Source organism: Miscanthus floridulus, chromosome 8 (assembly GCF_019320115.1).
Source record: "Miscanthus floridulus cultivar M001 chromosome 8, ASM1932011v1, whole genome shotgun sequence".
Lineage (NCBI taxonomy): Eukaryota > Viridiplantae > Streptophyta > Magnoliopsida > Poales > Poaceae > Miscanthus > Miscanthus floridulus.
Genome location: NC_089587.1, coordinates 50,466,371 through 50,485,019, shown reverse-complemented (window position 1 = coordinate 50,485,019; position 18,649 = coordinate 50,466,371). Strand labels below are relative to the sequence as shown.

General features: G+C 41.4%; 1 long non-coding RNA gene and 1 pseudogene across 1 annotated transcript; both read left to right on the top strand.

The window, feature by feature from the left end:
* The first annotated feature begins 5,264 nt into the window (after positions 1 to 5,264).
* LOC136471957 (uncharacterized) lies at positions 5,265 to 6,105 on the top strand (annotated as a pseudogene).
* A 1,148-nt stretch (positions 6,106 to 7,253) lies between these two features.
* Positions 7,254 to 7,864, top strand: LOC136471958 (uncharacterized). Its single transcript, XR_010762178.1, has 3 exons — positions 7,254 to 7,331; positions 7,415 to 7,507; positions 7,589 to 7,864. It is a non-coding gene; the product is annotated as an uncharacterized lncRNA (long non-coding RNA).
* Positions 7,865 to 18,649: the final 10,785 nt, after the last annotated feature.

The following is an 18,649-nucleotide window of genomic DNA, read 5'->3' as shown; positions in this document are numbered from 1 at the left end:
CTTTGGTATTCATCACTTTTTATGTTGAAATCAATTTGGGTCTCAAATTTTGGTTCGAACTTGTCGTTTTTCAAAATTTCAAATTTGAAAGGTTCAAATTTTGTGAAATGACAAGATGACTAAAATAAGAGTTGTATATATTAATGAGTTGAACAACTTTGGTATTCATCATTTTTTATGTTGAAATCATTTTGGGTCTAAATTTTGGTTTGAACTTGTCATTTTTTAAATTTAAAAATTTGAAAGGTTCAAATTTAGTCAAATGACAAGATGACCAAAATAAAAGTTGTAGATCTTGATGAGTTGAACAACTTTTGTATTCATCACTTTTACATCTAAAATCATTTAGGGTTTGAGAATTTGGTTTGAACTTGTCAAATTTCAAATTTTAAAACGTGTAAAACATTGTCACATCCAAGTTTGATCACACTTAAATGCTGAAGCATGATTTTAGAAATTTTTAGGAAAAAAACCATCATATTTGGAGTTAGTATGAGGGAGAACAACTAGTTACAAAGTTTACCCACAGATTAAAAAGAGAAATCACACTGTTCTAGATGATCCTTACATGATCATAGTGAACAGTGTGATTTCTTTTTTTAATCTATGGATCAACTTTGTAACTAGTTTTTCTTTCTCATACTAACTCCAAATCTGATGATTTTTTGTTCTAAAATTTTCTAAAATCATGCTCTATCAATTTATTTTATTGGTTTTGTCAATATATACATATGAAAATTTTGAGCAATTTAAATTTTGAATTTAAAAAAAATGCAACTTTAGACAAGATTTTGGTACCCCAAATGATTTCAGCTGAAAAAGTGATAAATACCAAAGTTGAATAACTCATCAAGATCTACAACTTTTGTATTGGTCATTTCTTCATATGATAAAGTGGTAATGACAATGTTCATAAATGTAACACATCTCTCGTAAGGTTTTATAAACTATATGAGACATGTGTAAGATTAGTGAACAATGTGTGCTAAGAATTTATCAAATGAATAAATGATCAAAATAAAAGTTGTAGATATTCATGAGTTGAACAACTTTGGTATTCATCACTTTTTATGTTGAAATCAATTTGGGTCTCAAATTTTGTTTCGAACTTGTTGTTTTTCATAATTTCAAATTTGAAAGGTCCAAATTTTGTCAAATGACAAGATGACTAAAATAAAAGTTGTAGATATTAATGAGTTGAACAACTTTGGTATTCATCACTTTTTATGTTAAAATCATTTTGGGTCTCAAATTTTGGTTCAAACTTGTTATTTTTTAAAATTTCAAAATCGAAAGGTTCAAATTTTGTAAAATGACAAGATGATCAAAATAAAAGTTGTAGATCTTCATGACCTCTACAACTTTGACGTTTATCAAATTTTTATTTGAAATCATTTGTTGTCTCAAAATTATTTTAGTAGTTTTGATTTTAATTTTTAAAATTTAATTTTTTTTAAAAATTTTTAAAGGTTCAATTTTGCAATTTTAAACTGTTGTAGTTGTTTTAGTTATTGTATATGTAAATATATCTATAAAAAAATAAATATAAAATTTTGTACTGTATTACTTATTATTTACATGTGAATAATTTATTTTGATTTAGAATTTTGAAAAAAAAATTAAGTATAGGGGCGGCTTATAACCTCAGCCGCCCCTATAGTGGCTAATTCAACTATAGGGGCGGCTTATAAGCTCAGCCGCCCCTATCGTGGTCCGCCCCTATCGTGGTCTGTGATATATCACCGGACCCGCTGGGCACTGGAAGCTAGAATTTGGGCGAAATCAGTTACAGACGCCGTCAGGCTGCTCGCCCGCTCCGCCCGCGCTCGCTCACTCCGCGCCGCCACCCGCTCGCCGGCGCTCGCCCGCTCCGCGCCGCCACCCGCTCTCCCCTTCCCCTCCGACCACCACACCATTCTCTCCTCCGCGCAGCTACGAGGTTAGGGTTTGGGACCACGTCGCGCTCTCCCGCCGTACCGCATCGCATCGCGTCCTCCGCCGGCCTCGCCGTCGGCGCCATTGGCGCGGCTCGCCTTCAACTGCCCGTCCACCGGAACCAACCAGGTCAGTCCCTTCCTCGACCCTCGTCTGCGCTGCGCTCCCTCCAACGTCGTACTACTCGCGAGGCGCTTGGTTTCGTAGGTCTGATGAATCGGGCCTCCACCGAGTGTGTGGCGGACGATTGTGTGGACTGTGTAGTAGCTTCCATGCGCGATTACCTGCGCTGCGCGCTCGCTGCCGAGCGAGCAAATGTGTCCCGCTGCCGCCGCTCGTCTAGCCTAGTTGATTCCGCGCCGCGTTTCATCTGCCTCCCCTGTCTGCTACTCTGCTTCGCCCTTTCTCCAATCTCCAGGGGGGGTCCTTCGTGGACAGCAGTTGCCACCATGTGCCTTCGGCAACATCAGTTAATTTTACTAAGATATGTGTTCCTTGTTTTTTAGGCAGAAACTGCATGCTCATCATCAGGTTGCATTTGCGATCAGCTGGCAAAGCTAAACTGGAAAGCCGAGGAACTCCTGTCGAATCACCTAGAAGTACAATTAAAAGGATGACAGTAACATTTGACTATCATGTTCTCCCTCCAAAAATAAAAACATCTGATTATCGTGTCACTGAAAGCGTAATCAATGTGTTGCCAGCTGCTTCGGAGCTGCTTTCAGTCAGAACTATGACTTCGATTTTACATTACTTCTTTCATATGTCCCATCTTGTTTGTTTTGTTGTGAAAAGGAGTCAGTTCATCATCTGTTCTTTGAGTGTGTAGTGGCCAAGCAATTGTGGTAGTGGTTTATTTCAGGTCCTTGCAGTAGATTGTGGTAGTGATCTGATCATTTCTCTACTGAACAGATGTGGCTTAGACGCTTAGTAATAAGAAATATCTAGTTATAAATGTTTTAACTGATCGCTGCCCTACGCGTCTTGGTGAAACTGAAATCTCTTGTGTTTTCAGAACGTCTCTTAGGGGTTATGGCAAATGTATTGCTCAAACAGTAGTAGTTCAGAACTGGGGCCTTAAAGTCCAACTAACAGAGACAAGACAGGTGATGTGCCAAAATTTGCAAGACTTGAGGGAGGTAGCAAACAGCCCTATGGGGATTGGTTGGCAAGGAGGTTGCTTTTAACAAGTGCTCTGGTGTGGTTGAAGAAAGGGTGCAAAGAGGAGATGGCTTCTGCTTGAAAGCATAACATTTTTCATCAGTTTCGGAGGCTCAATCTGAAGCCTCTCTGGCTGATCAGCGAAGGTGAAGCTAAAGATTCTGAAGATAGAAGCTGCTGTCTGGGAAGTGGACTAACATTCAAAGCTGTTCGGTGGTCGAGTGGCCTCAGAGAAGTGTGTGCTGTGAGTTTCTAGTTTGAGTTCAGCTTAATTGCTTTTCGGTGGTGAAGTTGTAATCCCTTCCTTTTTTTTAAAAAAAAAAAGACAGGAGGGGCCGAGGCCCCTACTGGAATTTATTGAGAGCAGAGAAGAGGGTTGCAGAGTACTAGATACAAGAAGCAAAACAGAAGTGAAATCACGAGATAAAGAAGGAAACAGAAAATATATTGCAATACTAACAAGCCATGTTGTTGCTTAGCTGCTTAAGTCACACTGCTCAGTCTTTTTAGGGTTCTTGGCAATGGCATCAAAGAAAATGCTAGTGCAGTCAAGGATTCCGTTTAGTGTCATTTGATTTACTATTTTTTTTATTTCACAAAATGTTCTGTCACAGCTGTCTCTTATAATTAGAAACACAATCTCTTATGCGTCATCTCTTCATCTTCAACATTCATGTCTGTCTCGAGTCCACTTTCATCCCCTCTTGTCTTCTTTACTACTGCAGGGTTTTTCGCTGAGCGAGAGCAGCTGGGCTGCGGCCCCATTTGTGTAATCCGGGAGCGAGTATCTAGCAGGTGAGCACCAGATCTATCTATCACAAGAATTTTACTTCTTCATTGTACTATAGTTTGGATTTTAGTACTGTAGGAGTGCACATTTTATTTCATGGACTTGTTGTTTATGAATTATGCTTAGCAGTGCTTTTCATAACATGGGATAGAAATCAGTTTCAGTTGTTTGGATTTTAGTATGGTCATTGTTGTGTTAGTTGTCTTTTTTTTCTGGTTTGAGATTGTCAGCCAGTGCATATTTTAGTTTAAAGGTTAGGAGATTTATGATGAGAGACTTTATGATACTGTTGTACTGTTGTACTATTGATCATTACTCGAGGGTTGAGAGACTTTATGATGAAAACCCAGTCATGTCAGGCATGGATAAATCTTTAGGCTGAGCAAATAGTATATCGTTAGTGGAAACAAATATCTAAACTCATGCTCTACAAGCAAGTTGCCCTGAGCTTATACCATGAAATTCTTTAGGACAAATAAATGGCACCGTAGATTGCCCGGGACGTGTTGCCACGACACATTGTTTGCATTGCACAATCAAAATTTCCCGATTGAATACACATCGGAATGGCACTGTTTTGGATCCAGCAATACGCTCAATTGTACCCTGATGTCCTCCAGACCCAACTCCCTCCACAATTTCTTAGCCCATTTGCATTTGAAAAAAAGGTGAGCACCGTCTTCATCAAGCCGCTGGCAGATTGCACACCTTGTATCAACATTTATGCTCCTTCTCTTTAGGTTTGTGCTTAGAGCTAGCGAATTGTTTGCAAAGCACTAAATAAACTGTGCCATGGTGTTATTTGCCCCAGTCGAGACTCTGTCTTGATATCCACGACAAATCTCATCCGTTATAACACCATTCACCTTCACCTTATACTTCACAGATGACACACATTTCATAATAATCTGAACCCGCCTTTCATCAAACCCCATCTTCTCCATCATAGCCTGCAGGAAGGGCCATTCTACCCTGTCATAAGCTTTACTCATGTCTAGCTTAATAGCTGCATAGCCTTGCCCTCCCTTCCTTTTTCTTCTCATATAATGCAAAATTTCATAAGCTATCAGAGTGTTATCAGATATCAGTCTACCCGGCACAAAAGCACAATGAGCAGGGGAAATAATCTCTAGAAGGATAGCTTTCAGTCTATTAGCTAGCACTTTTGACACAATCTTATATAAGACATTGCAAAGGCTTATTGGTCTTAAGTCTTTTACCTGCACTGGTTTCTTCACTTTTGGTATGAGGGTAATATTAGTATTATTCCAGCCAGCAGGTAAGGAGCCCCCATTAAGAAAATCCAGCACCTCTGTAGTCACTTTCTCCCCCACAAGATCCCAGCAATTTTTGTAAAACACAGAGGGGAGCACGGATTCGTAGAGGAGAGGCACATGTACAAGAAACATGGCAGAGACCGAGAGTCTAATCTTGAGCGCCAAGTGAAGGCTCTATTTGAAAAGATGTTGGTGGAGAAAGGACCGTCTACGATGGAGCCACAGACACTAATGGGGCCGCCCGGAGAACTGGCGGTAGTTGGCAGCCCTCCGGATGTTCCCAGCAGTCAAGGTTCCAATGCAACCGGAACTCCCGTCGATCGCATACGGGCACCAACCAGTTGCAAATTGGTGGTTCCGATGGGCAGGCAAAACGTGATCATTGAGGTGGCAACGGGCGTGGCACATCCTCCAGGCGGCACGTGGCACAATAGGGACATCCCACAGGACTACACTCGGGTCGAGGTGCATACCGTGAAGCCCGAGTTCATGACTTGGAAGATAGAACACCCTACTCCCGAGGGGCTCGTGTTACTCGGAGACGTCATGAACTAGTTCATCCTCTGGCACAGACGGGACATTGTATTGACCGAGTCTTCACCAACTCTGACTGAAGTTCATCCTCTGGAGCGACCCGTCGAGGACGGAGAGGTATACTCACCGGCCCATGACCATGACCACCACACGCTAGATACTTCTCCACCTCGTACTGATCAAGGGCATGATGACATGCCACATCCTTCTCCACCTCGTACCGAGCATGGGCATGATGACATGCCACGTCCTTCTCCAGCTCGTACCGAGCAAAGGCATGATGAGATGCAACATCCTTCTCAACAAGCGTAGCCGATACATGAACAACAAGTGTCTCATGAACAACAATTACCTCGTGAACAGCCGATACGTGAAGAACAAGTGGCCCCTGGAGCAGGTGATGCACAAGTTGACAAAGACGTGCCTGAATGGGAAGCTCGAAACAAAATCCCAATCAAGATAAGGCCATCGTATGTGGGCATTAATGACGTCTCGTCGGTGCACAAGTGGATGGCCCATGACCAGTTCAAGCCTAAGAACCAAGTAAAAGAATTCAGAGCACCAGCTTCTGAGGAGGGCACCACTAGCAAACTGCACAAAGGGTTTAAAAAGTATCCAGCTGTTGATAACCTCAAATGGTCAAATGATTGCCCGGATAAATATGAAAAAGGCAAGAACTTCCTACCAAACCGAGTCATACAGTGCTTGCCACGTGGAATGAGAAAGTTCCACGATTGGTACTTGCGTGCTCAGATAACAGAATTAGAAATCTTACAAGCATGGATCCCTACCGGCACATTTGGAGCCCTAGGTGGGCAAATTGCCGTTGAGTTTAAGGATATCCAGGCATGCTTCCACCTCGGACGAATGGAAATGAATCTAATTCGCATGTGGTGCCTGTAAGTCCTTGCCCTCTCTATATGATATGAATGTAATCTTTTGATTTTGTTGTAACTAACCCGCGCCGTGATTTATAGAATGCAAGCGGACTTTGTGAGAAAGAGGCCAGCTCTGAAACACGGGTATATAGACCCTTCACCTATAGCATCAACAAATTTTAATTACCCTAAAGAGTGGAAACTAGATTGCAAAGAACTAGGAGGTGGGAAGACACTTAAGGAAAAAGAGGATATCAGGAACAAGAAAATATTGGAAGAGTCCCTCAAGGTTGCGGCATACATTGCCCTATGTTTTAAAAATCTCCAACAACACGATAATATATGGATACCATACCACTTCAAGTAAGTTCGACTGTATACTTAGCTTTGTTCAATATACTTTGTTCGATGCAAAAGAGCTTATGTGTTCTTTCTATGACTAAATTCATGCAGCGATCACTGGATTTGCATAGGCGTCTAGCTCTCACATAGCATGGCATGGGTCTTTGATTCAGCGGATTCCCCAGTCGAGACATACAAAGACTTTATAGCGATTGTCAAGACGTATACATATCGACAATCCTTATTTTAGCTACTATGTTTGTATACATACTTGTAAGGTTCAATGTGGGATACTAACAAGTTGCATTTGCTAAAACCATTGGAACAGGGCATTCAAGGCACTATGTCCAGGAACATAAGGGGAGGCATCATCCAAATAGGAAGGAAAAGTTGTATGTCAAAACTCTATGTGCGGTAAGTGTCATTTACTTTGGTACTCCATATATTACGTGTCTGTCAATAGCATTACTTAACGTCTCCATATGCAAAACACACAGTGCCCCAAGCAGAAGCCTGGGAGTCTACATTGTGGATACTACACATGTATTATGATGAGTACCATCGGTGGCTACAACAGAAATCCCAATCTGGTAAGTTTGAACATCTTCGCTCGTAGTATGAAAAGTTCGCATATATTGTGATATAGTAAACCTAAACTTGTTCTCTTGTAGTTAGAGAAAGGTAAAGACACGAGAAGGAACCCATACAAGGATGACGAGCTCTTAGAGATGGTCGGCGACCTTTGCAACTTCATAATGGACCAGATTGTGTACCATAAAGGCACTTACCATCATCTTCTTTCTGACTTAGGTAGTAATCCTCTATACCAACACCTTCGTGAGACTGATAGGCTAGCCCTAGGCCGTTGATGACAATGTAGACTTGTGGTATGGTTTGGATCAGACTTTGGAACGGTTTGGACTTTGTTTTGCATGTGGACTTATGGATTTCTTAATGGACTATGTTATAATGATGGACTTCATAATGGACTATGTTGTAATGATGGACTTTTGTGAATTATGACTTGTGATGATGTTCTAAATAATGGTCTTGTGTTTGTGGATGTATATATGTATATTTGTGGTGGCCAGATTCGAATTTGAATTATATATATATGGTCAGATTTGAATTTGAATTATTATTTTTTGCCTGAAAATCCACTGTAGGGGTGGTTCTTGATTGAACCGCCCTTACAAATACACACAGTAGGGGCGGCTGGTGATACAGCCGCCCTTACAGAAGTCCACTATAGGGGCGGCTGATATTACCAACCGCCCTTACAGAGGTCACTGTGGGGGTGGCTGAAAACACAAGCCGCCCCTACAGAGGCACTGCAGGGGTGGCTGAAAACACCAGCCACCCCTACAGAGGCACTGCAGGGGCGGTTGAAAACACCAGCCGCCCCTACAGAGGAACTGCAGGGGTGGTCAGGAAACCGCCCCTACAGAGGCACCCTCTGTAGGAACACCCTGGGAAGGGCGGCTGGCGTAGCCGCCCCTACAAAGGCTCTAGAGCCGCCCCTATAGTTAAATTCTGTAGTAGTGGTTGGATGGAGTTGATTGGCGGCAGCAGCGTTGGCGGCGCTTGAGGGCACCGACGACGAGGCTTGGCTTAAGGGCACGAGAAGATGGTCCCAGCTGGTGCTCTGGTTCAAGGTGTTGAGCGACGTGTGATATGGCTAAGGGCGTTGCATGGTTGCCGGGTGTGGTAGAACCTCCTAAGGAATCGGGCCCACATGCACCTATCGTTGTCTTAACAGACCTCAGATAGCGTACACAAGTTCCCAACAACTCAACAGGTCTGTCGGGTGTCCTCGGGAAACCCGAATCATCCACGTTTCTCTTTTCAAACAGGATCCCAATCACAGTCATTGCAGATTACAATAGTTTATTCAAATATATACCAGAGTAAAAGATAGCGGAAGTCTTAAGATAACATAATTACAAACCAGTTGTTTTCAAACTTACAATATCATAAGTGTTATACAACCATAGTAGCGGGATAATATTACATTAACTTTATTTATCATACAAACTAACGCCTTGTCCAAAAGCCATTCATTATTCCTCATCATCATTGACATCAAACACCGACATGCAGCAGGGACCAAAACAAGCCTGCGCATACGACTCACCTGCAACAAGGGTTAACAAACCCTGAGTACAAAGGTACTCAACAAGACTAACCCGACGTAGCGGGGTGTAAGACTTTAGAGATGCAGGGGTTTGGGGCAAGGTAAGGACGTAGCAAGATTCAAAACTTCTTTGCCAAAAGCTTACTATTCTTCATTCTATTTTCAAGTTTACCACTAAGTTCTTTTAATTCATTATCTCGACTAAATATACATTTCCCATATTCCATTCCTTCTCATTCCATTCTTTTTCTCATATTTTAGTAATTCACCAGTCCTACATTGCTTCTGTAATGAATCGAGTCTCCATAACCGTGGAGCACTGGCAATTCGAATTGATTCAAGTCCCAGCTGGGGATTCCTTATCACACGACATATGTAGAACTTAATCTTGCATATATCAACCTCGCTACCGGATCCTCCTATACTAAGCCGTCTCCACGCCACCCGGGAGTACAACACACCTCAAATCCGGCCACATTCCAGCCATGAGGGTACACGCTACTCTCGCCATCTCTCCACTCCTAGTGCGTGGGCATTCGTCTTAGTATTGGATTAGCCGAAGTAGGCTTACCGGAGTATGTGACCAGTACTACAAAGTGTCTCGTTCAGAAGATCCACAATGAGTGGCCTTTAAGCGACATAGCCAGCAACATTACCCAACATTCAAGATAAATTATCCAACTAGTCTCTAGTTCATTCTACATTCTTTCTTTCTTTGGCCAGTATGCCATCTTTGATTATATCGAAACTTTTACTTTGAAAGCCTACCATAAAGCATACTAAGCAATCTATGCTTTTGTAAAAGAAAACATCTTCAAGGATGGTAAACAAGTAACAAGGTAGGTAATGCATCAAGTAGGTAACATTTGAAGTAATCAACTTAATGCAGTAAGTAACATAGGTGATAAACTTTTCAAAGTAACAAGGTAATGGCTTAATGCATAAACCGGGGCTTGCCTTCGTTGACGATCTCAGGTTCTGGGTCAGTACCACAATTATCGAATCCCGTGACAACCGGGGATTCTTCTAGAACTTGCTCAACTATAATTGTTTCGTTCTCGGGTTCTACATGAAATGATAACATATGCTTTAACATGATGATAATGTAAACATGATGCTATCACGGTACATGAAAAGTAAAAACACCCGCAAATGATTTTATTTCACGGTACAGTTGCAAGCCAACAAAACCAACCTGCAACACTATCATTAAGAACCACACATGTGACTTGACCAAATGGATCTTGGAACCCTACTAGTCACAAAACATGACCAAAACAAGATCCAACATTAATCAAACTCTTAGGGTTTCGACGAGTTAACTTGTTAATGACCTTTGTTATCACATGAAATGTCATTAAGATTTACTAATTACAAATTAGATATGAGTTCAAATACTAATTAAGGTACTAAGGATCATTATAAGTTAATGACCCAAGGTCAACAATCAATTCTAAAGTCAAACAAATCTTAATTGATTAAACATTAATTAAAAGAATAATTAATTAAATAATTAAGTCTACATTAGGTATAAAATAAACTTTGTCCAATTAAGCTCAAATTTTTATGTAAGCTTCCTCATGACAAATTAGTGTACCAAAATAAATTTCATAATTTTTGGAGTTATATAGTGACTTACAAAAATCATAGAAATTGCATTTATTAATTAATGGACTAAATATTTGAACATTAAAAATTTATTCAAATTTCATGTTTCAAAATTTTAAAACATACTAGATCATGTACAGAAGCTACCCAAAAATTTTCAAAATTTTTGGATGTGTAAATAAATTCCTATAAAATTGCAAAATTGCTGCACTATTCAAAAATCAGAAAATAACAATTTTCACTGTTCTTCTCCCTTCTCACTGACAGACTGACCCCACTCGTCAGCGACAGGGAACAAGACACAGCAGCGCGGCCAGCTCTAGCCAGCAAAACATGCCGGTGGTGACTCTCCGGTGAGACGGGCTGCACCTACATGATCTACACCAAGTCGCGAATCTATCCCAATCCTCAGAATAGCAAAGGGCACACCGGATGGAACTCGACGCCGGCCATGGCGGCTCGGACCCGACGGCGGTCGATGTAACTAGGGCTATGGTGCAGTAGAGTCAAAAGATGAGTGAGTATCATGCTCAGGAGCTCACCGTGATTACGATGATGTACTTGGTGCAGGCGGAGACGTACTGAATCACCCTGGCCACGGTGAGGTGGGTCGCGGCGGAGCTTCGACCGGCTCCGAAGAAGACGACGTCGCGCGGTGGTGCTGATTGGCTAGAAGCGAGGCGAGCAGGTCGGGAATGAGCGGCAAGGTGAGGCGGAGCTGCTGGCCAATGCAATTGGCCTGAGGTGGTCCGACGAGGATGAATTCGATGATCGCGGCAATGTCACCGGCGGCGAACAGTCGACGGGAAAACTCCGATTGACGACGACGTACTCCTATTTATAGCAAGATGGAGGGCGTACGGTGATGACAGCACACGGGCGAACTCGCCACGGAGGTTTGGGCGTGTCACTATGCGTGAAAGCGGTGAAATCCGATCGGCGGTGAACTCCGCGTGGCGCCGGCGGTAAGCAGAGAGGTGGAGATGATCTTTGAAACAATTACAGAACTGCCACTGCTTCCATTTTTCAAATTACTCCCAAATTTTCTAAAGAAGTTGAAAATCTCCAAAAATGAAAGTTGTTCAATTTTTCAAACTCTACAACTTTGCTTCTAGAAATATTTTCAAATTCTGCCTACATTTTGAAATTTGAATTTGGGGTGCATTTGAGCATTTGAATCATTTCAAAATTACTCCAAATTTTATATATAAACTTGAAAAACTTTGAATACCAAAGTTGATCCTTATAAAATAATCTCCAACTTTGCTTTTTGCCTCAACCCCAAATTCCTCATGGATTTTGAATTAGTTAAAAGGGGCAAAAAGGACTTTTATAATTTGAAAATGAATTCAAATTTGATTCGTCTTCCTTTTACTTAAATTTTGATTTTTGACCAGTAACATGGCCCATTAGGGTTACTTGAGTCAAATGACACATGGCCTCACATGATCACATGAAATTTGACCCTTGTGGTCATGATCTATATTTAGGGTTTTTGAAACACATTACATGAAATAACAACATTATGAATTAAACCTCATTTAGTGAATGCATTCAAAACTTTATACTATATGAATGCTTTGCAATGTACATGATGACATGTCAAATTTTTGTATTAGGTCAAAACACCAGAGGTGTTACAACCCTTCCCCCTTAAAGAAATCTCGTCCCGAGATTTAAAACTTAAGGCTAAGTAATGAAAAAGGAAATGTGTCAAGCTAACACATCACAACTTTATTCAAAAGGCTAGTGAGGGGGTTTTCCATTCTGTTAACAACAAGACAAGTTACAATATAGACAAGGTATTGCAACTAGATAGAAGTGAAGAAGTCAGGAAAGTTCTCTTCTAAGTAATCCTCGGACTCCCAAGTAGCTTCATCTTCCGTGTGTTGATTCCATTGTACTTTGTAGAACTTGATCGTACGTCTCCGAGTGACTTGATCTTTCTGATCTAAGACTCTAATGGGGTACTCGGCATAAGTTAAATCAGGTTCTAGTTCTACATCACTAAAGTCGATTTCTTGGTCAGGTACTTGAAGACACTTCTTTAACTGAGACACATGAAAGATAGTATGTACCGCTGACATGTGATCTGGTAACTTGACGCGATAGGCGACTGGTCCACATCGTTGTTGGATCTGAAAAGGACCGACATAACGGGGCGCCAACTTTCCCCGAATCCCAAATCGATGAACTCCTTTCATCGGTGATACCTTGAGGTAGACATAATCTCCCACTTTGAATTCTAGCGGTCATCTCCTCTTATCAGCATAGCTTTTCTATCGGGATTGAGCTACCTTCATATTGGCTTGTATGAGTTTAACTTTCTCTTCAGCTTCCTTGACCACATCTAGTCCAAAGAACCAACGTTCTCCAGCTTCTGACCAATTTAAAGGTGTTTGGCACCTACGGCCATACAGTGCTTCGAATGGTGCCATTTTAATGCTCTCTTGATGGCTATTGTTATATGAGAATTCAGCCAAGGGAAGGCATTTATCCCATTTAGCACCAAAGGAAAGAACACATGCTCTTAACATATCTTCAAGAATTTGATTTACCCTTTCAGTCTGTCCGTCTATTTGTAGATGATAAGCAGAACTACGGATAAGTTTAGTTCCCAAAGACTCATGTAGACTTTTCCAAAACTTGGATATGAACAATGACCCTCTATCAGAGACAATGGTCTTGGGTGCCCCATACAGACTGAAGATTCTATCAAGATAAAGCTTTGCATACTGTTCCGCTCGATATTTATCTCTGACTGGTAAGAAGTGAGCTATCTTGGTTAGACGGTCAACAATAACCCATATTGAATTGTAGCCTACAGATGTCCTAGGCAACCCTACTATGAAGTCCATACAGATATCTTCCCACTTCCAAGATAGAACTGGCAAAGAATGCAATGGACCTGCAGTCTTCATATGAACCGCTTTGATTCTCTAACAAATATCACACTTGGCTATATATTGAGCTATTTCTATTTTCATTTTGGTCCACCAATATCTCTTTCTCAGATCATGATACATTTTGTTGCTACCCGGATGAATGGAGTATCTTGTAGAATGAGCTTCATCAAGAATCTGCTTTCGCAGCTCTGGATTTTTGGGTACTACCAATCTATCCTTGAACCATACGACATCTGATTCATCAATCTTGAAACATGTTGGTTTTCTAGATCTGACCTTATCCTTAATATGGGCTATGCCCTTACTTTTCTGTTGAGCAGCAATGATCTGATCTTTGACAGTGGACTCGACTACAATATTGGATAGGGAACCTTGTTCTATGATTTGTAAATCTAGATGCTCCATCTCTTGACACAATATTCGCTGCATAGGTTCTATAATTAGGCAATGACAATGACTCTTACGACTCAGGGCATCAGCAACCACATTAGCCTTGCCCGGATGATAATGCACTTCTAAGTCATAATCTTTGATAAGTTCTAACCATCTCCTTTGCCTCATATTTAGCTCTGACTGAGTGAAGATGTATTTCAGACTCTTGTGGTCCGTATAGATATGACATATATTGCCTAATAAATAATGTCACCAAATCTTGAGTGAATGGACAACAACAGCTAATTCAAGATCATGGGTGGGATAATGTTCTTCGTGCTTCTTGAGTTGTCTGGAAGCATATGCTATGACTCTGCCTTCTTGCATAAGAACACAGCTAATACCAATTCCAGATGCATCACAATAGATATCAAATGGCCTCTCGATATTAGGTTGTGCTAATACTGGTGCAGTTGTCAACAACTTCTTCAATGTTTGAAAGGCCTCTTCACATTCTATTGACCATACAAACTTAGTTTGATTTTTCAGCAATCCAGTAATTGGCTTCGCAATTCTAGAGAAGTCAGGGATAAACCAACAGTAATACCCTGCCAACCCCAGGAAACTACGAACTTGATGAACAGTTGTAGGTGCTCTCCAGTTAAGGACTTCTTCTACCTTGCTCGGATCAACAGCTATACCTTCAGCAGATAGTACATGACCCAGAAATTATACTTCCTTTAACCAAAATGCACATTTGCTGAACTTGGCATATAGTTGGTGATCTCTTAATCTTTGTAGAACAATACGGAGATGTTCTGCATGTTCCTCTTTGTTCTTAGAGTAGATAAGAATGTCATCAATAAACACCACGACAAACTTATCCAACTCAGGCATGAAAACCGAGTTCATCAGGTACATGAAATGAGCCGGGGCATTGGTTAGCCCAAAAGACATGACTAGATACTCATATAGACCATATCGGGTAGTAAATGCTGTCTTCGGCACATCTTCACATCTGATCTTAATCTAGTGGTAGCCTAACCTTAAGTCTATCTTCAAGAATACCTTGGCTCCCGTAAGTTGATCAAAAAGCAAATCAATTCGGGGTAAGGGGTATTTGTTCTTGATGGTGACTTCATTTAAGGGCCTATAGTCAACACATAACCTTAAGGTTTGGTCCTTCTTCTTCACGAAAATAGCAGGACATCCCCAAGGTGATGAACTGGGTTGAATGAAACCCTTGTCTAACAACTCTTGTAGTTGCATTTTTAATTCTGCTAATTCTTTCGGTGGCATCCTATATGCTCTTCTAGACACTGGTGCTGTCCCTGGTTTCAAATCAATCCTGAACTCTACGTCTTGGTCTGGTGGCAGACCAGGCAGGTCATCGGGAAAGACATCCGTAAACTCACATACCACTAAAATTTCCTCGGCTCCGTCAACAATAGTTGCACAGACTGTCTCCACTGTACTCTTAGGAAAAGGAAGTTGGATGAGAAGTTGGGTTTTGCTGTCAGGTGCATTTACCCTTATTGTTCTATGCAGGACATCTATGATAGCCCCGTGTTGAGTTAGCCAGTTCATACCAAGGATCACATCTATATCTTGATCCTTTAATATCAACATATTGGTAGAGAACTCATATCCTCCCAAATCAATAGGTACATTCTGAACTACCTCCCATGTACAGATTCGTCCCCCAGGCGACTGTATATGATAGGGTTCTTTTGTTTCCCCAATAGCTATCCCATGCTTCACAACAAATGTACGATTGATGAATGTATGGGATGCACCAGAATCAAATAAGATAATTGCAGGATGCTTAGCAATGGGAAACATACCCATCATAACTGGTTCTCCTTCTGGAATAGATTCCACTTGCGTATAGAATACCCTTCCAGTTTTCTTCTCAGCCGGACCCTTTTGATGGTTCTGAGCATTGCCCTTATACTGATTTTGAGCTTGATTAACAGGGGCTTTGGTTGCATCAAGATTGTTCTTCCTAGGATACAGACATTCTCAAGAAAAATGCCCGGGTTTACCACAATTATAACATGGAAAATTGTGATTCTGGGGAGTAGCATTGCGGTTTGCATTTTTTGCATTGTTCTGCTGCTGTGGTGCTTGATGAGTATAAGGCGTATTAGTTGCAGGGCGAATGAAGATTTGCTGCCTGCTTTGGCCTTGTTGTGGGCGGAATGGCATACGGCCATGATTCTGAGGATGGTATACTATCTTCTGACGCTTGCCACTTGATGATCCGGAAGCAAATATTTTCTTCTTCTTCGCCTCTTTGTGTTGGCGGTAATTCTCTTCCAAAGCGATAGCAATGTTGATTGTCTCATGGTAAGTTGCATTACCACAGGCTGCCATCATTGTCTGAAGTTTAGTGTTCAAGCCTCTAAGAAAATGATTCTTTTTCTTCCTGTCAGTATTCACATACTCAATAGCATACTGCGACAGGTGGTTGAAACGCCCAACATACTGCATCACCGAGTGCTCCCCTTGCTTAAGAGCTAAGAACTCTTCCAACTTCATGGTCATCACACCGTCTGAAATATAATGTGCCCTGAAGGCATCCTTGAATTCCCTCTAGTTGATTTGGTGACCAGTGGGCTGTACGGCTACCAAATTTGCCCACCAAGCACCAGCAGCTCCTCGGAGTTGCTGTGCCGCAAACCTTGGTTTTTGAACCTCAGTACAGTGGATCAGCTCGAACTTTTGCTCTATTGTCCTAAGCCAATCATCAGCTTCTAAAGGTTCATCTGCCTTTGAGAACATAGGCGGATGTGTGTCAGTAAAATCCACATAGGTTGACTCATCGTTTCCATTATTACGACGGCCACAATTAGGGTATGGTGCCTGCTGGTTCTACGCCAACTCCCTTAACAGCCTAGCATTCTCTGTCGTTGCGTTGATGAGTGCAGCTATGGCATCTGCCATAGTCGAGGGCATTGGTGGAGGATTTGGGCACTCATCATCATCGTGTGAGCCACTAGCACCAGTTCGGGTGATAGGACGAGGCATCTGTTAGAGAAACACATTTACTTACATTATTCTTTATTGAAAGCTTTTAAAAGGTTGCATACTACAAAGGGTTCTTATTTATATTACATGTCTTGTATCCCACAAGACAACCCTGGTTTTCTAGGAAAGCAGTAAAGGAACTACTACTACTCCAAGCTTTCAGTCTTCGGCATCCGTGCTCATATCGGACGAAACCTCATCTTCATCTGAGAAGTACACTAACTCCTCAAGATCCTCCTCCTCTTCTTCATTCTCGACTTCTCCTAGAGCTACAATCATTTCTTCATCGGTAACTTCACCATCCCCATGAGGAGGATGAAGTTGAGCATACAGCATATGGACATTCTCATGCAGAATGGCATTATCCATCTCTAGGTCCTCTACGTAGAACTCCAACTCATGGACGCGTTCATTGGCCGCATCCTCTCGTGTCCAGGCTTCATTCCATAGCTCCATGGTCATGGTGATACCCCTTTGCATTTCTGCCAGCTCTTCTTGATCTTTGGCATGAGCTCGACGAAGAGTGTTGAGCTCCTTGTTAAGGTTCTCAACGTTGGCAGGGTTGCTTGAAGATCCTTCCTCTCCTAGGTTCTTGGAACTTCCTTCACCAAGCTCGTGATTTCTTGGTGCCAATTGGTGACGAGGGACTCTATGAGGTCCAGTGGACTTGCTTGCGGTTTTCTTGGTCTTTGCCATAGCCCAACCACTATTAAGGGGAATTATTATGCAATGTGCTCAAGCATGAAGCATGAATCGATCTTACAAATCTAAGTACAAAAGATTTATATAATCATAAGTACTAGATTTTTAATACATAGGACAATCCTAAGCATATTATCCGCCACAAACTTTCAAATAAGACAGGATTGAGTCTAGATCAAAGGTAAGAAGAAAGAAATTTAAACTTTAAAATATCAAGTTTACTTTCTTTGACCCAAATCATTTTGAAGGTTTTCCAAAGTAACATACAATGATCTTAGATGGGAACTGCTTTGATACCAGCTGTGGCAGAACCTCCTAAGGAATCAGGCCCACATGCACCTATCATTGTCTTAACAGACCTCATATAGCGTACATGAGTTCCCAACAACTCAACAGGTCTGTCGGGTGTCCTTAGGAAACCCAAGTCATCCACGTTTCTCTTTTCAAATAGGATCCCAATCACAGTCATTGCAGATTACAATAGTTTATTCAAATATATACCAGAGTAAAAGATAGCGGAAGTCTTAAGATAACATAATTACAAACCAGTTGTTTTCAAACTTACAATACCATAAGTGTCATACAACCATAGTAGCGGGATAATATTACATTAACTTTATTTATCATACAAACTAACGCCTTGTCCAAAGGCTATTCATTATTCCTCATCATCGTTGACATCAAACACCGACATGCAGCAGGGACCAAAACAAGCCTGCGCATGCAACTCACCTGCAACAAGGGTTAACAAACCCTAAGTACAAAGGTACTCAACAAGACTAACCCGACGTAGCGGGGTGTAAGACTTTAGAGATGCAGGGGTTTGGGGCAAGGTAAGGACGTAGCAAGATTCAAAACTTCTTTGCCAAAAGCTTACTATTCTTCATTCTATTTTCAAATTTACCACTAAGTTCTTTTAATTCATTATCTTGACTAAATATACATTTCCCATATTCCATTCCTTCTCATTCCATTCTTTT